General features: G+C 42.0%; 1 protein-coding gene across 4 annotated transcripts in view; it reads left to right on the top strand.

Annotated features, from left to right (window-relative positions):
- Positions 1-23,889, top strand: part of SERTAD2 (SERTA domain containing 2) — a 114,975-nt gene that overhangs the window by 69,825 nt on the left and 21,261 nt on the right. Inside the window, exon 1 of one of the 4 annotated variants that reach the window (XM_034659226.1) lies at positions 19,460-19,791. The exons of 2 other annotated variants lie outside the window; for them this stretch is intronic. The gene's annotated coding sequence lies outside the window, so the exon portion shown is untranslated. Of the gene's footprint in view, positions 1-19,459; positions 19,792-23,889 lie in introns of those variants that run through there. One more of the 4 variants, XM_034659225.1, reaches the window with a different exon arrangement.

Here is a 23,889-nt window from a genome sequence, read left to right as displayed (position 1 = left end):
GCGCGCGGTGAGCATGAATGTACGTTAGGCAGAGGGCAGCTTCACATCCGATGGGCCTATCACTGAGCTGCATGACTATGGCTGCCTTGATGAATCATGGCATTTTAAGCCCTGCTTGTGTCATCCACGTATGTGGGTTGAAATTGCACGGAAACATAGTAGTCCGCTAGAAATACCATTAAGAGTAAAATCCACCATTGGAATAATGGCTGCATTTCTTATAGCAACCAAATACTTGGGAAATCTGTACATTTTGAGCTTTTTGTTTTTAGAGCTAATGATTTTGTTTACTAGCTTAGACTATCTCAGCATTTTCTATTTATTTAAGTGTTTGAGATTCAGTCATAAAATCTCACTCGGAGCTGAAGCTAAAGCTTATTTATAGAAGCTTAGCCAGAGTGTGGGCATGTTAAAAAGAAAGAGATAATATGTATTTTTAAAAAGATATCTTAAAATTTTTCTGATTCATTCTGCTTTATAAATAGGTAGGTAGGTAGAGAGGTCACCCCACTTACAGTGCCCATCTGAATTTGTTTCTAGAGATGTGCTTTGACAGAGTCTTCATTCGATGGTTAAGTGAAGTGCTGTTTACAATAATGTAAATTTGAAAATGAAAACTGGATTTTGAATTAGATCTGGATTCCAATCTGGGCTTTGCTGCTTGGTCATCATGGCATCTCGAGAAAGTTTTCTCTGAACCTCAGTTCTTCAAATGAAAAACAGTATAGTAGTAGCTGGCTCTTGAGGCTTTAAGGGGAGCAGAGCAAAGAAGATGATGATGTCAACGTGCTTTATAATGAGTAAATAAGTAATTATACAGATTTAAAGGTGTGGTATCATTTTTTAAAATTAATTTATTTTAGAGAGAGAGAGTGCATGCACGCCCATGGGGAAGGGGCAGTGGGAGAGAATCTTCAAGCAGACTCCCTGCTGAGCACGGAGCCTGACATGGGGCTGGATCCCACAACCCATGAGATCATGACCTGACCTGAAACCAAGAGTCAGATGCTTAACTGACTGAGCCACCCAGGTGCCCCTAAAGGTGTGGTATCATTATCGTATACTCGACAGCCAGCAGATGGACTGATCTAATACCATCCTTCATTCATGAAGGTGACAGTGTCAGTTTTGGTCTCTCAAACAACATAGATTTATTGAGCTCTTCTGATGCATGAGGACTTCTTCACATCAGCAGAACTTATGTATAGATTTACAATAGCTATAGTTTACAGTGACATATTTATATAGCATATAGGCATTCTATACACGTGCATTTTATAGATGTTTGAAGTTTCTCTTTAAGCACCCAAATTTGTTTAATGTGAACCTGTTTGATAAAAATCTTTCCCTATACCATTATTGTTCTTGTTGTTACTACATTTTTCCCACAGAGAGCAATGAGCATAATGCTACCTTTTCTTCACAATTCAGGATCACTTAGATTGCTAAGATATTCTGTTGGAACAGAGTCCTTTAGGGAAGGACTAGTGAGGGAGCGGCACAGTGCTATTTGCCACTACTTTAAATAATCCCACATCACTAAATTTTTGGAATTCTTATATAAACATTTTAATCCCTCCTCCTCTTTCAAATTGTTAGCTATCTTTCTTTCTCTTTTTTTTTTCCTTTTTGGCTAGTATCAATGTACTATCCATTCTCCCTTCTAATTTCCATTTGCAATCTATGGTTTGGAGGGGAAAAAAAATAAAATTGTCTTTAAGATTAAATAGACAACAAGGAAATACATGATAATGCATGAGGTTTGGTGCATGGGCTTTAAGATTTCTTCTTTTTTTCCTGAGATTTATTATTGCTTACTTTTTTAGTTTCAAGTATCTGGAGTCTGTCTGGATAAATTGTCTCACCCAATGCCATCGTTCTGCATCAGTTTCCTCTAATAATCATCAGTGATACTTCAATAGCTCTTTGCCAATTATAAAATGCTCACATACATCACCTTGCTTGATCTTCAATGATCATGAGAGATAGGCAGGACATATATTATTTTCATATTTTACACATAAGAAAACTAAGGCCTAGTTAGAGGTTATTCAGTGGATTTTAGCCAGGGGTTCCAGCTGAATCTCCCAGGACGGTTTGTTCATCCATACGTGCGTGGTGCCTGTATCTGGATAGCTCAGTTCCATAGGTCTGGGGCAGGACCCAGGCATATATATTTTGGAAAAAACATCCCAAATGATTCTAATGTGCTTAGCTTTCCCCAACCCTTTTATCCATCCTCCACCCCCCACCTCTGCTCCCATCAAGTACCACTGGGTTACGTTTTTATGACCAGTAATTGATTTACTAGGATGCTTTCATGAGCAGGTTACAGAAAGGCAACAAAACAGTGGCTTAAGCCTATGATTTGTAATGGTCCCGTAATCGACTGAAGTGTGGTCAGAATAGTGCCTTTCATCCATCTTCCCCCCAGTCCCCACTCTGACTTAACTTGGTAAAAGAGATTTTGCAGATGTTAAATTAAGGCTCTTGAAATGGGGAGGTTATCCTGGATTGTTTGGCTGGGCTCCATGTAATCATAAGGGTCCTTATAAGAGGGAGGCTAGAAGGTCAAGGGCAGAAGAAGGAGATGGGGTGACAGAAGCAGAGGTTGGAATGATGTGTTTTGAAGGTGGAAGAAGGGGCCATGAGCCAAGGAGTGCAGGTGGCCTCTATAAGCTGGAAAAGACAAGGAGACAGATTCTTCCTTGAAGCCTCCAGAAGGAATGCAGCCCTGTCAACACTGCAGTTTTAGACTTCTGACCTCCAGAACTGTAAGAGAATAAATTTGCATCACTTTAAGCCACTAGGTCTATGGTAATTTGTTATAGCAGCAAAAGGAAACCAATACAATTGAGAAGTATAAAATGTAGATTCTTAAGCCTCTCCCATAGAGATAATGTTTTAGCAGAGCTGAGTGGGGTCCAAGGATGTGGGGTTAAACTCACCCCTAGGTGATTCATGGGCTTGTGGTCCTTGGACCTCACCTATAGCATCATAAACATACCCGTAAGCCATTTATTGTTTCCCTTGGACGTTCAGAGTGGGCATTTGTAGCTCAGTGGTTCTCTTTAGCTCTTTAGTGATCTCGTCGAGGATCCAGGCTCCACCTCGACCTCCACCCCACCACCCTCGGTGCATTGGACTTTTGTCCTTAGCCTTCTTCCGTCATGCGCGCAGGAAGGCACCACATGCTCAGACAGCCAGGAAAGGGAGAGGGAGCTCTCTCTGCAAGCTTGTGTGTCCCTCACCTTTTAATCAGGGTGGTAAAATTCTTCCCCAGGGCTCCCAGCAGACTGACTTCCCCTTACATCCCACGAGCCAAAACTGTCGCCCGGCCACCTCCAGCAGCATGGAAGGCAGCCAGAAACCTTGAGTCCTTCTCCTCCTCCTGGGAAACTTTGCACCCCTCAGACAGCACTCACCTCTCGCCTCGCTGTTACCTCTCTCTTCCAAGTGCTCCTTTGGTGCCGGCTCCTTTCAAATCACCTCATGTACCACCCGTGGCACACTTCACTTTGAAAAACAAATGCACTATCTAATTTAATCTTCATAACACCACAGGGTCGATGGTATTTCCCCTTTTCTTACAGTTAAGAATCGCAGATTGAGAAACATGCCCAGGGTTCATTGGCGGAAAGCTCCTAAGTGGCAGATCTGCCTTCATTGTAAAGCCCAAGCTCGTAACCATTACACCCACTGGTTACGCAACTGGTTCCCAGTTGTTGAATGTCAGTGGCACATTCTCAAATACTAGAAGTTTTGGCACACTTGAAGAGATTCAAACCTCAAAGCAACACTAAGCAAATCAATCGTTACAACACAGTCACCATCACTGGAGGGTTTCAAGAGAGGAGTGACATGACCTGACTTTCATTTTAAAAGGCCCACTGGCCACTGTCTTGAGAATACTGTCAGGGGTCAAGAGTATTGCAGTCAGCGCTTCCCTTCTGACTCAAGGTAAAAGCCAAAGTCATTGCGTTGGCTTATAAGGCCCTCCACAGCCTGCTCCACAGCCTGCTCCCTCCTCATCCCCCCTCTCTTTCCACTGTCCCCCTCCCCGCCTCCCCTCCTTTCGGGACGTGGAACCCTCAGGCCAGGCGTGCTTGCATTTTCTGTTCCTTTTGCTGGGACAACTCCTGTGCTTGGCTTCAGTTCTCACCTCCCTCATGTCTTTACTTACTGTAGTCTTCTCAGTGAGGCTTTCTTAACCACCTGTTCAGAATCACACCCCCACCCCACACAATACACAGCCAAGCACACATTCCCCGATCTCCTTTCCTGTTTTATTTTTCTGTGTAGCACTTAATGTCTAATATGCCATATAATATACTAATTTATTCTGGTTTTTTCTCCTTTCCCTCACTAGCATGTAAGTAAGAGCTGTGAGAAGAGGGATCCTTGTGGGTTTTGTTTGCCCAACTCCCAGAACCGAGGGCACAAAAGGCATTCAATAAATAGTTGTTGAATGAATATAATTTTTATGCACAGCTCTGATTCGTAGCAGTGAAAGGACCACATTACAGGATATGGGTATTTTCAAAGGTTCTTAATACAAACGCTGACCAAACCCTGTCTTCTCAAGGTTGAATCCAGTTACACTTTCATCAGTGGCTCTGACAGCCCAGCCCCCTGTGCCCTCGCATTGTTATCAGTGCTAACACATCTGTAGCCAGCTTGGTGTGTGGCAATCCTATTTCTTTTTCATTTGTATTGCTTTGATTGGTTGAATTTGTGTTTGTCGTTTCATGCGTTTCTTCTTTTGGTGATTATTAGTTTGTACCCTTTGCTCATTTTTCCAATTTAGTGTCAGTGTTTTTCTAATTTAGTATTGGTGTTTTTCTAATTGATTCATGAGAACTTGTTAGGTAATAAGTTTACTAACTCTTTGTTAACTGTGTTACAAATATTTTTCCTAGTTTGTCCTTTTTCTTTTCATTTTGCTTATGATGTTTCTTGGTATATAGTTTTGCAGTGTAATCTGTTTTAACTTTATGGCTCTTCTTCTGCCTTATGTTTGGGAAGGTCTTGTCTGCCTTTACGATCAGTTATTCATCTGTAATTTCTTTTAGTTCTCATGTGTTTTTTTAAATATATTTTATTCTTTAGTTAATCTCTAGTATTTTATCACATTGTTTGAGGCAAAAATTTAACATCCATTCTTTCCCCTTGTATAGTAAACTACCGTACACACCTTCCTCTCACCCTAACAAGAAGGCCATCTTTGTATTAGGTCTTTTTTTTTTTTAAAGATTTTATTTATTTATTCAACAGAGATAGAGATAGAGAGGGAACACAAGCAGGGGGAGTGGGAGAGGAAGAAGCAGGCTCATAGCAGAAGAGCCTGATGTGGGGCTCGAATCCCATAATGCCGGGATCACGCCCTGAGCCGAAGGCAGACGCTTAACCGCTATGCCACCCAGGCGCCCCTGTATTAGGTCTTTATACTAAGGTCTGTTTCAAGTTTTTCAGTGCAGATCCATTTGTATTTTTCTTTTGCCAGAACCCAACTCTATTAATTATTACAGCTTTTTAACATCTTCAGTAAAATTTGTTTTTTTCTTCATTTGTTGGTTATTCTAAATAACTTTTAAGATTGTTCTGTCAAGTTCAGGTATAGATGTAGAATTAACGTCCAAAAATAAAAATCAGATCACACCACTCCCCCATGGAAAATCTTTTAATGACCCCTCACTGCCTTCACAGTATGAAGTCCAGACCCTTTGATGTGGCATCCAAGGCCTTCCTAGACATGTCCAGCCAAACTCCTTAGTCTTCTATGTTGCTACTCCTTGCTTACGATTTACATTTCAGATCTGTACCTGTATACTATGCTATTTCTCACCTCCCCGTCTCTGCTGCTCCATCTTCCTTTAATGACCTTGACTAGTGCCCATTTGCCCTAAAACTGTCACTGTGTCCTTCACACTGGCCAGGCTCTGTGGCCACTCCTAAGTGCCCGTTGTCACCCGAGCATGTCTCTATCAACGCGTCACCCATTGCATTGCATTGATGAGTTAGTCTGCCCTGTGAATTTGGTGGGAGCATCTCTTGTTCATTCTGTACTTTTAGTACATAGCATGCTACCAGTCACAGTCGGTGGTGTAGATGGAGTAGAGGGGGAATATTCAAGACTGGAAGTAGGGAGATGGATTACTGCAGTAATCAAAATGAAAGATGTTTAGGGTCTTGACTAGGGCAGTGATGGGAAAAATGGAGAGGAGGGGGCATATTTGAAAAATATTTAAGAGAGAAAATTGACAGGACTGTATATCTGGTTAAATGTGAGGGAAAGAGAGCGGGAAGATACTTTGAATCTTCGATTTCTAACCTAGACAGCAGGGGTACCCTGTCTATACCTTAACCATCCTTAAGCATTCAGGAGGAGGTGCACATTTAAGGAGGATACGATTAGGACAATTTTAGATGTGCTGTGAGTGGAGGTGACTTTATGATACCCAGTGGAGATGTCTAATAGGCAATAGGATAGAAAGAGGCTAATTATATACTTTTATTGTTCAAACCAGGACCGTTGTGAGATTGAAACAGGGGGCTATTAATAATTATGCCAGGACAAGCATAAACTAGGAATGACCCTGACAAACTGGGATATATGGTCTCTCTCTACATAAAGGTCATATATGAAGCCCAAAGAGAAAGATCTAGAATGTGGTTAATGATTTGTGAATCATTAGCATATAGATGCCCTGAGAGTGGGTGAGGAGAGTTTATAGGTTGAGAAGAGAAGAAAGAACAAAAAGAAAACCATAGGGAATACAAATGTTTAGATAGTGATTATCAACTGGCAAAATTTTTTCAAAACACTCGTGTCTCCAAGTTTTCCTGAAGATTCTAACCAACCATCCCCATCCCCCATTCACCTCCTTAACCCTCTCTGGTCCCAAACTGCAACTGGAGGAGGTGACTTTTTAAAAAAAGTTAAGAACTATAGGTTTAAAAAAGTTAAGAACTATAGGCGGGGNGGGGGGGGGGGGGGGTTGGTCAGAGGAAGAGAAGCCACCAAAGGAAACTCTAAGTGTCCAGAGAGAAAAGAACCATCAGACTATAGTTTAAACAAACATCCTGAACGAGGTGGTCAGTAATGTCAGATGCTACAGAGAGACTCAGTTCTGTGAGAAACTGGGAAGTGTCCATTGGCCTTGGTGCCTAGAGGGCAAGGGGGTAGTCAAGGGGGTGGCCGATAGTGTTTTTCTGCAGAAACAAGAGGAAGGAGGAGGGACTGAAGCTGTGAAGGGTAGAGACAGGAGCAGCCACAAGCATTCCTGAAGCACCGAAGCTTAGGAAGATTGTTTCTTGTTTTAAAATTGAAGATAGAAAGTGTTGAAGTCTATAATTTATTGACTTCAGGAAGGAGCCAGTAGAGAGGGCAAGGCTGAGAGTAGAGGAGAGGGAAGAAATAGCAGTTTGCAGTCATATTCAAGGTTTTCCTTGGCCCAACTTTCTTGTCAGGAGTACCTGTGCCGTCCTACGGTTGAATGCCACCAACCCGTTCCGGTAGGAGTCACTTGGACTTTGAAAACTATCATTCAGATTCTTTTTATTTGGTTAGCCTGGGATCTGGATTTTTCTCCCAATTTTTCATAAAAGACTCAAGATGGGAGCCTTTAAATAGAATATAAATTTATCTTCCAGTTGCACTGATTTGCTGAAATGTCATTAATAAAGTGTTAATAACCTATCAATCTAGACTTTTGAGTTGATATGATATATCCTTGTCAATATGTCATATAAGCCTATAGAAACATAGAAACATATACTATAGATGAAGGAATTCCTTTAGAACATACATGTGTGTGTTTATGTACGTCTTAGAAGGAAAAATGAGTTTAAACTGAGAGTTGATTTTTTTTTCCATGAGAAGCTCCATTAAAAAAAACAACGAAAAAAAAAAAACTTTAAGCTTCAGAATAGAAACTGTTCCGTTTTCTGATCTGCTACCTCATGGTAAGAAGCTAGTTGCAAGGTTAACTTCCTCAGAGAGAAGAAGGCAAGGACACCAGCAAAAGGAAAGGAAAGGTTTAATTGCTCTGCAAAGGCCCAGACATGCTCTGAAAAGTAAAGATTTCAGGCTTAATGTGCATGGAACAAAAGGCCGTTGTGAACTGTGTACAAGAGTTGGTGAGAGTTTGTATTCTGCCCCTTTTTTCTGTGGGAGTTATTTCCTGTTGTTGACTAGAGTTCTTTATTTAGAACCACCTAGCTTCAGAATGCCTGCTAGCACGCAGAAAAGTGTGTATTTAAAACATAGGCTTATTTCAAGACAATCTCTGAAAAAAAGTCACATTACCCATGCACTGAGACAACATCATGTTCCCAGAGGTCGAGAGAGCATGTGGGCTTTATTTCTATCCCTATATCAAGAGACATAAAATAAGAAAGAATCAAAATGCATTTGGTGTAGCAGCCAGTGGTCACCTTAACACCAAGTGAAAGATATTTATTTCATGGGTAAATGTGTTTCCGTTGTTTTAAAACACACACAAACACACACACACACACACACACGATTTCATTTTTTTAGTGCTAAATGCATTATTTGGCATATTAAGGAAGTAACAAGCCTTCCATATTTTGTGAGGAAGCTTTTATCCTTTCTAGCATTATAGAAGTTAGCCTGGCAGGTGAGAAATACACCCCAAACATAGGCTCTATACCAATTATTCTCTTATACCTGACCTGTCAGCTGAGCTTCCTGTTAAGAACTTTAGGTTACTGTAGTGTTATCATTGGATTTTATAGTCTGTTATTAAGAGAGAAAGAAGGACAAGATATCAAAATGATGAAAGGAATAAGTTATTACTGAAATGATGGGAGATAAATAAATACATCAAATATGAATACTGTCCAATGCTTTATTAATAGGTATTGGAAATTGCAGGAAACAACTTAGGAAGTTATACTTCATGGGAACCGTAAGGAAGAAAGAAAAGAAGGTGTATTTTTTTAACCTGATGAAATCTAAATCGATAAATTCAAATTGTGTGTTCCAACACACTTGCTCTTCATGTTTTTAAAAAAGAAATTAAACATTATGGATAAAAGAGAAGCCACCCATGTGTCTCTCCCTGATTCCGTTACCTTCCTCCGTTTACCAGGAGTAACCACTTTCCTAAATATTTTTTATCTCTAGTGTTTTTATTCTGTAATTGCATACCTATGTATTTGTAAACAATATATAGCAGTATTTTGCATGTTTTAGAAGATTTTGTGTAATGATACTATATTGTACATATTTAACAGCTTGCTTTGTTTTACTCAGCATTTGTGTTTTCAAGATTTAACCATGTCGCTATATGGTACCTTTAGTACTTCTTAACCACTATAGTTTTCAAGAATATCAATTTATTCTCATCTTGATGAACATTAAAGTTGTTTCCAATGTTTAGCTATTATAAGCAAAGCTGCTACAAACATTCTTCTATGTCTCCATAGGGGATAAAAGCAAGACTTTCTCCAGATTCTAGATTTAGCTCTTCTCACCCAGAATTCCTCCAGAGAGTTAAGCCCCGGTACCCTAAGGCATCCATTATATGTAATGAATTAACTTGAGTCCTGTAAGTCTAGAATGGTTCCAGTGTTGGGCTGGAGCTAGAGACTGATACCTGCTCCTGAGAGCAATTGTGTGACTCTCTAATTCTTGAGTTCGTTTGGGAGGCTTGAAATCAGCCGTGCTGGGGGTATTTACACCACAGAAATCAGCAAATGCTGCAAATAAAGGCTTCTTTCCCCATCCACCTAGCCAGCTGTTAACCATCGACCAGCACACTACTGGTTTTTAACTTTATACCATCCATGGGAGAATTGATGAAATAGTCACTTGAATCATTTCCTGTAGGGCTTATTTTTTTGTGGAACCCCAGTAAGAAAGACTGCACATCTGTGGGTAGGGTGTATGCGTCTCCCATGTTACCGGATAATGCCAAATTATCTCCAGAATGGTCAGTCAGATAGTTGTGAACTATCTTTTTATAATTTGCATTTTTCTTATTACTGGTGAGGTTGAGTGTCTTTTCATATGTTTAATGGACATTTAACTTCCCCCTTTAACCCATTTTTCTATTGGGTTTACATGACTTTTAAAAAATTGATTCGGAAAGTTCTTTATTCTGAATGCTAATCTTGCATTGTTTATGTGAATCACATGTATCAGTCCACAGTCTTTAACTTGCCTTTATTTTGTTTAATAGATACTTTATTTTATTTTTTTTTAAGATTTTATTTATTTATTTATTTGACAGAGAGAGACAGCCAGCGAGAGAGGGAACACAGGCAGGGGGAGTGGGAGAGGAAGAAGCAGGCTCCCAGGGGAGGAGCCTGATGTGGGGCTTGATCACGCCCAGAATGCCGGGATCACACCCTGAGCCGAAGGCAGACACTTAACAACTGTGCCACCCAGGCGCCCCAATAGATACTTAATTTTAATGTAATCAAATTATCCATCCTTTTCTTTATGGTTTCTGCATTGGGTGTCTGGTTTCTGCATAGTCGAAGTCACAGTAGGAAGCAGAATTCCATTCAAATGATACAACTCATGAGACTTTAATAAAGGGACTTTTTACAGAGATGTGACAAAAGTTGAGGCATGGAAGACCAACAACAGTAGGAAGCTGTTCCTACCCTTAGATCTAAAGGGGAGAGGGGAGGAAATGGTCTTGCTTGAATTCGTGAGAGTTGACACCCTGGAGAAGGGGCCACCCGCAGAAGCTGTGGGTGTGGAGGGATGGATACTGCCATGACAGGCACTCAAAGCAGGAAGGATCAGGAAGGAAATACCCCAGCCTCTTTCCCCTCTGACCCACTGGTCTCCTTCCGGTGCCTCGCATTCACTGAATCCAGCTGGCAACTAGTTGGCAAAAGAGCTTACTTAGTTTCTAGGGGGTCAGCATTTCAAGGCACAGAGCACAGCAGAGGCAGGTAGGGAGTGAATCTTAGGAATCAAACAATAATTTCACATTCCCTACCTGAAGCCCTAAACATATTTTCCTATAGTCTCTCCTTATAAGTTTTAAAATTGTGTTTTACATATTTAGATTTAGTCCACCTGAAATGTAGTTTTTGGAGAAATACTAGGTACCTAATTTTATTTTATTTTTCATGAAGTTAACCAGGTGACCCATAGCCATTTATTGAATAATCTGTTCTTTCCCATTGATCCATAATACCACCTCTGTCGTATATGTGTGGGTCAATTTCTATACTGTCAATTTTGTTCTGTTGATGTATTTATCCCTACAACACAATATTCTCTTTTAATTACTAGAAATTTATAATAAGCCTTGATACCTGACAAGAAATTTTGTCCTTTAAACTTATTACAGGGGCGCCTGGGTGGCACAGCGGTTAAGCATCTGCCTTCGGCTCAGGGCGTGATCCCGGCGTTATGGGATCGAGCCCCACATCAGGCTCCTCTGCTGTGAGCCTGCTTCTTCCTCTCCCACTCCCCCTGCTTGTGTTCCCTCTCTCGCTGGCTGTCTCTATCTCTGTCAAATAAATAAATAAAATCTTTAAAAAAAAAAAAACTTATTACAGCTATATTTCACCCTTTGCTATTCCAGATGATTTCTGAATTTGCTTACCAAGTTCCATGAAAAAAAAATTGGGATTTAAATTGGAATTGTATTTAATTTATTGATGAGTTGAGGAGTAAGAGAAGTGATATTTATTTAGTTTTTTAAGATTTTTTATTTATTTATTAGAGAGCGAGAGCGAGCTTAAACAGGGGGAAGGGGCCAGGGGAAAGAAAAGAGGACTCCCCACTGAGCCGGGAACCTGATGTGGGGCTTGATCCCAGGCCTCTGAGATCACGACCTGAGCCACCCAGGCACCCTGAGAGGTGATATTTATAAAGTATTAAGTATCCTTAATACTTTATAGTATTAAGTGATATTTATAAAGTATTAAATATTCTTGTCCATAAATGGTATCGTTCCCATTAATTCTGTTCTTTTCATCTGATGAACTTTTGGAAAGGTTTCTATTTTCTCACTTTTCATTTTTGGCCAAATAGTAATTCTGGAGTCTTTATCTTTATAGCTGTTATTATCACTAAAACTAAAAGTATGATGTCTAACAGTTCTAAGTGGTAACAAATGAGAATGGATTAAAAATGAACATCTGATTCATTACAATTTTTGTCAACCTTTTTGGAATTTGGGCCTTAATTTCTTAAATAACGTTAAAAGGAAGTATAAATGCTGTTGAAATTACCTATATTATTCCCACAAAAGCTGGTTATCTGAATCCCCAGTGTGGACTCTCCGTAATGAGGCTAAATGAATCACTACAGTCAAAGTCAGGGAATCTGGCCCTTTTTCAGTGAGTTTTTTTATATGGTGCTACTCTTTCACATTTATGTTTTCTTTTAAAAGAAATCCTTTCAAAAAGAAAATTTCTTTTAAAAGAAATTCCTCATCTTGAGGAATGTTTAACTGTACGTATTGTGTGAGCAAACTCAAACTCATAGCGTGTACATTGATTTGTAACAGAACAGCACAGCAGTGGGCGTCTATGATATAAAGGATATTCTCGCGCTCGCCTTTCTAAATTTGGTGTCACAGATTCAACTTCTGTTTTTAAAAAGGGAAGTTACATATAGCTCATTCACACTATTATTTTCTCCTTAAAAGCCAGTTTCTCTGATAATTGCCCATTTAAGGAGTTTATGTAACTCAAACAAGACTTCTCTAAGAAAACCGTTTTGAAACAAGTGTTACTTAGCAAGATTAAATTTTTCGTTCAATATTTAAAGCATGTTTAGAAAAACAATTGACTGGCTACACGAGCATATCTAAGGTGTTAGTGTTTATCTGGGATGCTTGCTTTAGTTCTTCCCACTTGACCTCACTCTGTGCATTTCTGAAATCTTAAATATTAAAAACTTTTAATTTAAAAATTTAACCTTTTTTCAATTGAAAGCAAGGGACCAGTGTGATTGGACAGTTGGATAATTTTGAAAAAATTGCTTATTCTTGTTTATTCTGGCAACAAGTCTTTTAGAAAAATAGTCCTACATTGGTGACTAAAAGAAAAATCTACACCATTTTACCTAAGTGTTACCTATCTTCCAGAAAACCCATAAAAATTCAAAGTGGCAAACAAGCTCATTCATTTTTAGTTGTATACTATGTTTACGTTTAAACTGGGTTCTCTGGCCACATGTTTATTTTCTAATGATACTTCAGCCTGAACTTAGAGGCATTTCCTGGGCATCTATACACATTAAAGCTTTGCATTTTTTTTAACTTCTCAGAGTAGAATTTTTACAGCTGGGACTTCAAAAATGGCTTAAATATATTATTTACATTTCCCAAATTACCATAGTTCTTTTAAGTGACTTCTTTACTCATAGGTGACTTAAAGGTACACAATCCTAGGTAGTTTCTACAAGAGATATGAGACTATGTATAGCAGAAAGTAGAATTTAGTCTAACCAGTCATATAAATGCTTGATTTTGGAACATAAAAGACAGTTGGCATTGAGGTAATACTTTCAAAAAAATTATTTTTCCTGTCATCATTTTGCCAAGTTTTCTTGGGAGTTAATATTGGTTGATGATATTCGTAACATATTTGATTATTGGCGTGTTTTTATATTCCATGACCATGAGGGCATGAAGGTGCCAGTAATAAGTGGTCATTTGAACCATTCAGGTAATCACTTGAAAATTTGGATAGGCAAGTCTTCACCACCACCACCACCACCCCCATAATTATCAAATGCTGCTGTTGTTTTAAATATCATTTGACCAAGACTTTTGATTCTTAAAGTAGGACGAGAAAATCTTTATAAAGAAGTACAGAAAGGTGGAATTATGGCAATAATTTACCTGTAAGGTTACTCCCCCAGTAGTGAGACTATATAGATTAACAGTACTAGGTGAGTGCCCATTAGTCCTTGTAACTATGTTAAACCCAATTGGTGTATTTTAGAATTGCGGGAAAGCAGTTACAAAGACAATATTATATTGCTCACAGTGATCCCTCTAATTATGAAGTTTCCCAAATGCTACTTAAAAATACGTGTATATGGTTATTTATATGGGTACACACACACACACACACACACACACAGTTTAGTGAAAAGGTAGTGAGAGGAAAACATGAGCAGGAAAGATTAACCCCTTGAGTTTATGAAGGGGGTATAAACTCTTCAGCATTCTTGAAATTATTCATTTAGTGAAAACTTACAAATACCTACTGTGTCAGGTGCTGTTTTAGAGGCTAGAGACAAAGTGATAAACAAGAATGCCAGTTTTATGAACCATATTAGAAATAAGTGAGGGGTCTGAAGGGTGTGATGAGTCTTATTTCTTTTTCGTTGTGGTGTTTATGGTTTATTAATTCTGTGGGCTAAACTAGGATGCTGACAAAGCCAAGGACAGGCAGGTCTGGAGTTCTTTGTATGAGGAGTACAATTGTTACTTCATGACTCTAGTGTAAAGTTGAAGTAAAGTGGCGTCCAGATCCTGGCACATCGCTACCCTCCTGGTGGCCTCCACATGTCAACTTTGGACTTCCTGCCTGTAAACCATCCTCCCTGCTTGAGGAGTTCATACTCTTCTCAAGACCCTCAGCTTGGTCTTTCCTGGCTTCCACAAACAATTTCCATGAATGTTAGAAACCTCACAGCCTCCAGACCTTCTCTGTGCCTGGGAGTCAGCTTGATAAAGGAGTTCAGTTGGCAGGTCCATCTCCAAGCCTCTGTTTCCTCCTCTGTAAGATGTGAGAAGGAGCACCTTGTACCTTGGCACAGGGAAGGTGTGCTATGAAGAGTGAACATGTAAACCCACGTGAAAATGCCTTCTAAACCATCCTGCTTCTAGCCAAACACTGGGGGAGGGGGAAGGGGCTACAGAATTGCCAGCTGGGTGACTTGAACCATAATGGGTAACAGATCCAGGAGAATATGGATAGATTGCTCAAATCTGTCTTCTAGATAAGAATAATTCCAAGAACATAGCCTATTGGATAGAGTATATTATTGTTATTTGTACTTCTCTTTTCTTTTAGAAATGTGTGAATGTGAACATGGTCTTATGTTCTACCAGTTTGAGCAGATTATCTCATTTGAGCCTAAAAAGCCCCCATGGGGGTAGTCTTCATTGTAATCACTTTTTTATAGACTCCTAGCTCTGGGAGGGGGCTCCAGACATCTTTGAGCCTGAGCACCTCCTTCTGAAGGGCGTGACAGCAGGCCCCGTGATGCCAAGGGCCTGATTCAGCCTCCCTGCTGGCTGTGGCTGAGGAACCAGACCTGAAATCTCCTGACGAACAACCTGTGCTCTTTCCCCCAGAACCAGGGCTGACCCTAAATCTGTGACATAGCAGATTAAGAAACTAGAAAGTCAACAATCAATCATAGTTAAGTGATTTATTTGTACAAGATCTTTATACTCCTACTCCAGGTCTCATCCTCTCAGCAGGCTGGTCCCCAAGGACAAGGAAGGCCTGGAGGCCATACGATTTCTAATGTGTATTGATGTTTTCTGTGGATACTGGTAGTGCCAAGTGTCTTGAGAAGAGTATGAACTCCTCAAGAAAGGAAGCAGGTTTATACTCGAGTCGTACAGAGCCGACATGCAGAGGCCCCTGAGAGGGTAGTGCTGTGAGGGGACCTGGGACAAGGAGAGACGCTGGCGGACCCCCAGTCCTTAGTGGAGCAGCGTCCAGCAGGAAGGCAACACTGGAGTTGTTACCAGCAAGGGCCTTCGCTTTGCTGCTGAGAAAAGGGTGAGAGCAAAAGCTGCTCCCAACTGGACCTCACAGTTTATCTGAAGATTTTAATGGAAAATAGTGGCAATTGAAATAGGAAGGACATTAATGCCCCACAGAAGCTATCTTTTCTAGTCATGGTTACCAGAGACTAATCAACAATGTTAGGGGGGAAAATGGTTTTAAAAGCATTTTCTTCAAATACTATCCTCAAGATTTTGTCCCAAATTGGGATTTAAATATTGTCAGATTTTTAAAAGAGAAGGCGGCGTATCTCTAACAGAAGAATAGCCCTCTCTCAGAAGAACATAAGGGGCTGTCGATGCAAAGCAGGCCAGTAGTAATTAGGGAAGCTGTGCAAATGCAGCCCTTCCCTGGAGTTGAAGTTCTGCTTGTGTGAACCGTGACCTCAGGGAGAAAGAGGGGGAAAAAACCTGACAGAAGTAGGTGGAGGAAGAGCCGGAAAGGCGTCTGGAGAAGGAGATGTGTTAACACACTCCATCGCTACAACGGAGTTTTCAGTGACCAGTGGCGCAAAGTACGGAACCTGTCCATGCCATCTTCGTGAGAGAGTTGAGTCTTCCAAATCACCGCGTCCAGTATCAACACCTTGGTAATCAGTTAGGTGAAGTGACTTCCAGAACTTTATTTTGAAGTTAGCGGTTTTAAGTTATCAGTGAATGGGAAGTCCACGTTCAGTAAGGATGGCTGTATTTTCCATGAAAAGATGATTGAGCCCAGCTGGCTGCAGACAATGTTTCAAGAATGAAATGTTTATTTTATCTGATATTTATTTATTTATTTATTGCCGTAAGACCAATATTTCCAAGGTACAGATGTGGATGATTACTACTAGTATTTCAAGTGGAACCTGAGAGATAAAATATAGTAAAAGAGAAAGAAAAAGTGAAGTTTAAAACTATTTTAAAGTCTTTGTTTCTCAGTTTATATAGCCAGCTTGTCCTGGTGTCATTTCTTGGGTGCATGCTAATTAAGTGCTAAAAGTGGCCTTCAGTTAGCGAAGTCCTCTAGTAGTTTGCAAGACATGTGAAGGCGCAGAAACTTTCAAAGAGAAGCAGTGAAGTGCAAACTAGTACCCAGAATACAAAGCAATGTTGAGAAGTACCTCTCTGAAACTAAACTAATGAGTATTTTTGCAAATTACCATCACCGTTCTATACTTACAAAAGCCATGTTTGTTTTCTCCCTAAACAGATATGTTCCCGATAGTTAAATGTGGACGCCTGGCCCAATTTCTTATATGTGAAAGTGAGAAGGAGAAACTCTAAACTCTAAATCCTGAGGGTAGGATTATTTTAAATGGGCTTTTAAATGTCCCACAGAGTGAGAGTGAAAACCACACTTCTATTTTTACGAAACATTTCTTGTTCATTTGCTAGGAATAAGCAATGATTTTTTTTTTTTTTAATCATGCCATTGCATACTGAAGGGAGTTGACTTCAAAAGCTCAGGGAGGGCTTTTCCTTATCTTTGTGGAGTTGGGTTCCCAGGGCCAGGCAGGGGTTGCTGGGCCAGCTTGTGGGGGCTCAGCCTGGGGGAGGGGTGGTTAACCACCTTGTGTGGGACCACATTAGCAGCTGTGGAAGCTGCCACTTCATGCTTTGATGAAAGATACCAGAATCTGAAAGTGGGGGAAGTGGAACTCGTATATAATGTGTACACTGTTAAGAGGTTACTACCTTCAAAAGTATGGAAAGGTGAAAACCTTTTCACTCGAAAACTCAGGTTGCTCTCCTAAGAAGTCAGACCTTTCCTGAACAACATGCCTTAGCAGCATCACAGGTCCACTCTGGAGACAGAAAACTTGTCACTTTGATCTTAGTTCTTTTGTACAGGAACACTGCACTTGGTAATCCATTTGCTAGGAAGATATCAAAGTGTCACAAAATTCTGCAAGTCTAACTCACTGCTAACTTCGATTCATGCATAACAGTTTAAATTCATTTTAAATTCAACAGAGCCTCTGGCCTCTGCTGCAAAGATATCACAGGAAGAGATTATTGCAGCTTCTATTTCAATGGCTTTTCCTTAAAGTGAGCGCTGAAAGTATAAGTGAGTGGGTGGTTAGGAAACTGTTAGTAGTTAGTGTTTCTAAAAGGCAGAACTCTGGAAATGAAAAATATCTTGGCTTCGCAGCAAAATGTTTGAACGCTCTGCCACCCAGGCACAGACTGAGCCGGACCTGCGGAGGGCCCTGAGCATGTAATTTGGAGCGCCACTATAATGACACGTCCCAGAGATATCACAAATAATTAGCTTTTGGCATCGGTTATACTTGAAGAAAAATCTATAGGATTTTAATTATACTGAGGGTCAAGTAAAAACCTTTGTTATTTTCCTTAAAGATAAAACAAGAAACACGGTCTTCTCTACCAGCATTTGGCCCAGGTTTAATTTCAGTAAGACCATCAATTTGATTGATAAGAAATCATTACGGAAGAGTTGAATAGGTCTAAACTTGTCTTGATGTTAACGACTTGTAATCACCTTTATGTTAGGTCTTAAAGCTTTATTATCCTTAAATATAACTAGTACAGTGAACCATTAAATGCCAAATATCTGAGATGATATTGATTGGGGTGGCAGCCAAAATTTTAAGTAGCCTGAATTACTTTTCCTCACATCTTTGCACTGAACGCGCATGTGATTTTTAAAATAATCATTAATTTTCCAGGGGAGCTCTCTCTCTTTTCCTGGTGTTTTAAATTCGCACCACTTAGGCATACGCACCTTTCCCAATTAGTATAAATTTCCCTGCTACATGTAAGTAGTTCAAAGCCGATGCCTTCCTACAGAGAGGGAAAAGGTTATCCACATGAAGCTTCTGGGCAGAGGACAGGGCCTCTGACCCCGCTGCGTCTCCACGCCTGGCTTCCCTACCTGCGTGGGCTCTGCCAGCGCGGGCGGCCGGCTGCCGGCTCTGCACCGCGTCGCGGCCGGCCACGAAGAATGCAACTCGGCTCCGTCCTACTCCTAAAGTACTGTTGACTTGGTGACCCATTTCGAGTGTTGGGCCGAGGCCGCCGCGCTCAAGGGGCATTTTCTGACCCCGGCTCCAGCTGGAGCCCCCGTCCAGCCGTTCGGACATCTCTTCAGGCCACTGGTGCGTCCGGAGACGGGGGCGTCTGGGAGTGTCCCAGCTGCGGACGCTGCTGCCCCCCCGCTCTCCAGGGACGCCTGTCTCGAAAGCCGCACAGGCAGCGTGGACGCCGTGCCTCGGGGTCGAATTTTTGCCCCTCACCTCCTGTCCCCCCTCCCCCGCGGGACCCTGCCCGCCCTGCTGACCGGCCCCAAGTTGCCGAATAGCTTAAATGCTTGTCATATTTGCGGTCGCGCGACTCAGCGGGCTGTACGCGCGCTGCACTCGCCGCCGCCTTTGTCACTAGCCGCTCGGTTATTTGCATGAGTATTTTCTGGTGTGTGAGGGGATTATTGGTGGTTAGTTGTGGTCCCCTGGCCGGAGTGTCTCTTTTCCTCTCACCATCTCCTTAAGCCTTTCCTTAAGAGAAAATAAAGGGCGCGCCGGCCGGAGAGGGAGCCGTGGGCGGCGCTGCCACCCGACGTCTCCCGTGCTCTGCCTGCCCCTTCCTGCTCCTACGGCGGCCGGGGCCCGGCTCGGCATTTATCGCGCCTCCCGGGACCGCCGGGGGAGGGCGGGGCTGGGGGAGGGGCGGGGCCTGCTGAGCCCGGGGCCCGGAGCTCGCGGGAGGCTCGCTGGCCGCACGTCACTCCTGCACAGCGAGTGCTGGAGCACGAGCTGCCGCTCGCTCGGTCAGGGCGCCCCCTCCGCCCGCCTCCCGCTTCCTCCTCCGCTGCCTGCCTGCCGCCGCCGCCGCCGCCGCCGCCTCCACCATTGTATAATGCTCCCAGCGCGCCGGCAGAAGACTGCGGAGTCTTAGCTTGGGTACTCGTCTCCTGCCCGCTCCCCGGCGCCACCCTCGGGCCCCCGGAGCGGGGACTCCGCATGGAGAGGGAGTAGCTTGAGGAGTGGGCAGAAACCCCTCCTGATGCATTAGTTCCCAGGTGGAGCTGCATGTGGTAAGTTCTCCGGGCGCCAGGCTGGAGGGGATCCTCGGATGCGCCGGGCTCCCGATGGGTGGGGGGCGGTGTTGGGACCTGGCCGGGGCCGGGAGAGCCTGGAGGGCGGAGGAGGGGCCCGAGCGGTCGCGAGGGTCGCGGGCGCCTCGGCTAGAGGGACCTGGCCTGGTGCAGGTACCCGGAGGAGCGCTCCTTCCCACTGCTTCCCGGCCCCGCAACCCTTAGACCTCCGGGCCGGGGGCCGGGGACCCCCAGCGTACGCGGGCAGATCTGCTGGGGGAAGGGCACGGGACGGGCAGTCACGGACCCGGGTCAGGAGGGGGTCGGGAGCTAACCGGAGCCCAGCAATGGGGCGGAGGGAGCTTGGAGCTGTCGCTTTTCCAGCTGGGATGTGTGTGCGTGTTGTGGCCGTTGTGTTGTTGTGAACGTAGGAGACTTTTTTTTTTAAAGCTCGGATTGCTTGAGTGAAGGCTGGTTCACTTTTCGGTTCCGTGACCGGGTTTGCATCCAACTTGATATAGTGTGTTTCTGTGAGTTTCCCTGTGTTTTTAGCTTGAAAACATCCCTCTGTACCCTCCTTTCGCCCGTGACAAGTGAATTGATTTTGAATATATGTGTGTGTTAAACTTAACGTCTCACTGGCTTTTAAGTTAGAAATCTACAAGTCATCTTGGTGGTAACCGCCTATGACTGAAAGGGAGGGGGCTGAGGGGAGCCAGCTGTCCCTGGCCCTGGACTTTGTACCATTAAGACAGAGGGTGCCGTCAGAGGGCCATTGCATCTAGAGAAAATCGTAAGTTGTTCTTATTTTTATTCTTGGCCATCAGTTAGTTTACCTTTAGCAGAAGTAGTGGTAATAGATTGAGATGGGAGTCGTGTTTTGGGTTTAGTCTTAAATTTCACAAAAAGATTAGGTATAGTTTGTCTTAGAATAACTTCTTGCTTTCAAACGGTTTAGTTTCAGGATGTTTGGGTGGTAGAAAGAAAGTTTTTACAGGCACTGAATGGGGAAGGGCAATCAGCAGGGTGAGACATACAGCCTCAGACTATAGCAGTTTTTGTTTGAATCGAATTGGGTAGCCCCAGTTAGTCTTAAGGAAGACAGTAAATGTTTTCAAGCTTTGTTCTTGAAATATGCTTTTTGATTTCCCAATATATGTTAAGAAATGTCTATAATGTGTGTAAAGAGCCTAGAAGTTGTAGCAGCAAATAGGATCCCTGAGGCCTTAAGTGTTCAAAGTAGCATTTTCTAATTAGGGACTACGCTCCGACAAGATTGAAGTGGACTCTTGGCTCCACTCAACCCCTGGAGGACAGTCCACCTGAGAGCCTCTTCATTGTTTTGCTGAGGAGGGTGAAGGGGATAGTTGCTCAGCTAACCAGAAGGCATGCCTCACTCCAGGAGCTCCTCCCATTGCTCCCACTTTTTATAGCAGTCTATTCTGATTTGAGCAAGCAAGGGTGTGCTGTGAGGGTGAAAATACCCATCAGAAGACCCAGCTTCTGGCCTGAGCAAGAATAGCTTGTTCATGGATCCCTGCTTTCATGTTAATTTTATCAGGTTTTTTTGTAGAAAAAAAAAAAGACGTGTTAGAAAGTTTTCCTTGCCTCACTGATTTACTTAGAGGAATTATATGTTAATGTAAAGTTGTTTATATCGTTCATCAAGTTTGGAAGCCCTGAAAATAATTTTTAGTCCCCCCCCCCTTAAAATGTACATAGCCATGTTGCTTGCTGTCAGGTGAGAAATCCGATAAAATGGATTAGACAGCCTTTTTTTTTTCTTTTTTGACACTTAGTCTGTTCCTTGCTTTATAACAACAGGTAGGAGAGAGGACTCACATTTTAGAATACCAGCCAAGTGTACAAAAAGAGGTGTCCTAAGGAACAGTGTTATTGTCGGGCAAGTGTCACAACTTTTTAGGTAACAGCCGCTCAGGCTTGTTTCCCTTAAGAACTAAGAGAAGGATATTCATTCAGGTTTGAAATTCTTTAGGCTCCTGTTTACTGAATTGTCCCCCTTGGAAACTTTTTTAGTGAGAAACTGAGATATAAATTTTACCCAGTTGCCATGCACTGAATTATTAATAATGAGCATATAGAAAAAAGTAAAAGTTTTGCTATTTTAAAACTCACTCAAATTTATGTAACAACTGGTACTTTTGGCATCCACTATTTTAAATAATGCTCCCGTGGCAGAATAAAAGTACAGCAGTACTTTAGAAAGACACATACACAAAACATAAAAAAAAGGTATGAGGTAAAAAATACAGACACATGCATAAAGGTTTTTTTTTGGGGGGGGGTCAAATAAAGTAGCTTACTACAAATTATCAGTATCAAATTATACTACAAGGCTACTGTCTGTCAAAATATTTTACATTTTAATTAACTCAGAAAGGTAAAAGCTACAACAGAAACTTTTTGAGTTTGTTTTTGCTGTGGTTTCTTGTTAAAGAACACTAGTAAAAGCATGGAGCTTTATATTTCATTTATATCAGAAAAATCAAGATCACTGTTACTATTATATGTAGATTAAAAACACGTAGAGATAAATATGGTATTTAGGAGTGTGAACTTTAATTCACTTGTAGAATTGTTTGAAAACTTTGTTGCTACAGAAAGTTCGTATTTATTGTAGGAGATGGCTCTAGTTGCAGTAGTTTCTTGGCCAAGGACAGAAAGAGAAAGAGAGAGGTCTCTTTGACGACTGAGTCCAAAGATCACATATATGCCAAAGGTACCAGAGGGCAAGCTTCAGTTTTAAGTGAAAAGTGGCCTTGCAGGAAGGTAACACCTCCCTTCTTAGGTCTTTCCATTAATTATCGCTGACCAACAGAACATACAAAATTCTGCGGCCACTTGCATATGCATAAACCATAATTTTCTGTCTCCTGTGGATATCATTACTTACACAAATGATAGAAACCCATAACCTAGGACTCCTGCTTAAAAAGTATGTGGATATTTAATTTAGTTTTAATATTCTCGAAGGAAACAGCTACTAACCAGAGTTGGCGTGTCTTAAAAAAAAAAATTGTCTCCAATGGCCAGTGCAATTGGTATGAAAAGCAAACTTCTACCCTCTGTGCAGATGCTGGGAAACCCTGTGAACAGAACTGTCCCCTGGAGCGCCCATCACTCATTGTGTGGAGCAGTGTCTTTCTCCACGAGCACTGTGTGGCAGTTCATTCTTTGTATGAATCTGTGAATGGCATATGTCAGGCCAATAAGACGACATTCCTATTCTGGGTAATAAATAGATGCCTTGTGTTTTTTTTTTTTTCTTTTTCTTTCTTTCTTTTTTTCTTGAAGATCATGAGACAAACAAAACATGCTTGGCTGTCTAAAAATTTTCATTGAAACACAAATAAAAATTTCAAAATAAAAACATCACAATATCTTTGAAAAACATATGACTTTTAACAGGACAAAACAAATGCTTATCATTTAAACGAAGCACTTCATATAGACAATGCAAACTCCCTTTTGGAAATTCTGCTCTCTTTGTGGTCTGAGGGCTCCCAAAGCTGGAAAGGCTCATTTGTCTCCTCTCAAGGTCTTCTGTCCCTCATCTGAACTTAATTGGAAATACCTGCCAGGATTCACTGACACAGACATCACACTTTGATTTATGTATTTTAGAAAGCCAGGGTCACATAAGCCGTGGTCTCTACCCATGGCCGCTCTCCGTTCAGAATGGAGTCGGCATCGGCTCGCCTGTCTGGCCTCCCCTTACACTTGCACTCTGCGTGTGCAGTGCTGGCCCTGCCTCTGAGCCGGGACGGCAGAACGAGGGGTGAGTGTGCCTGGCCCGGCGCCGCCCTGAGTGGAGCGAGCTATGCGGATGCGTGGGGTGGGGGCTGGAGGGAGGAGAGTGGAGGGCAGGGCTGGAGCCACCGTGCAACTGCTACAGCAGGTCTGACTAGTTTTAGGTGCCCAAAGGCAGCTTTGTTTCTCTAGTGACTCCAGGTAGCTGCAAACCTAAGTTCTTAAAACTAATTCATGTCTGCATTACTATCTTTTTGTCTCTCTGCAAAAACCTGTAGCTTTGCAGAGTTACCAAGTGGTTCTAAGGTTTTTGCTTTAACAACCTTC

This window comes from Ailuropoda melanoleuca, chromosome 4 (assembly GCF_002007445.2).
Source record: "Ailuropoda melanoleuca isolate Jingjing chromosome 4, ASM200744v2, whole genome shotgun sequence".
NCBI lineage: Eukaryota > Metazoa > Chordata > Mammalia > Carnivora > Ursidae > Ailuropoda > Ailuropoda melanoleuca.
The sequence above is the reverse complement of the archived record's forward strand: the minus strand, read 5'-3'. Positions and strand labels throughout refer to the sequence as shown.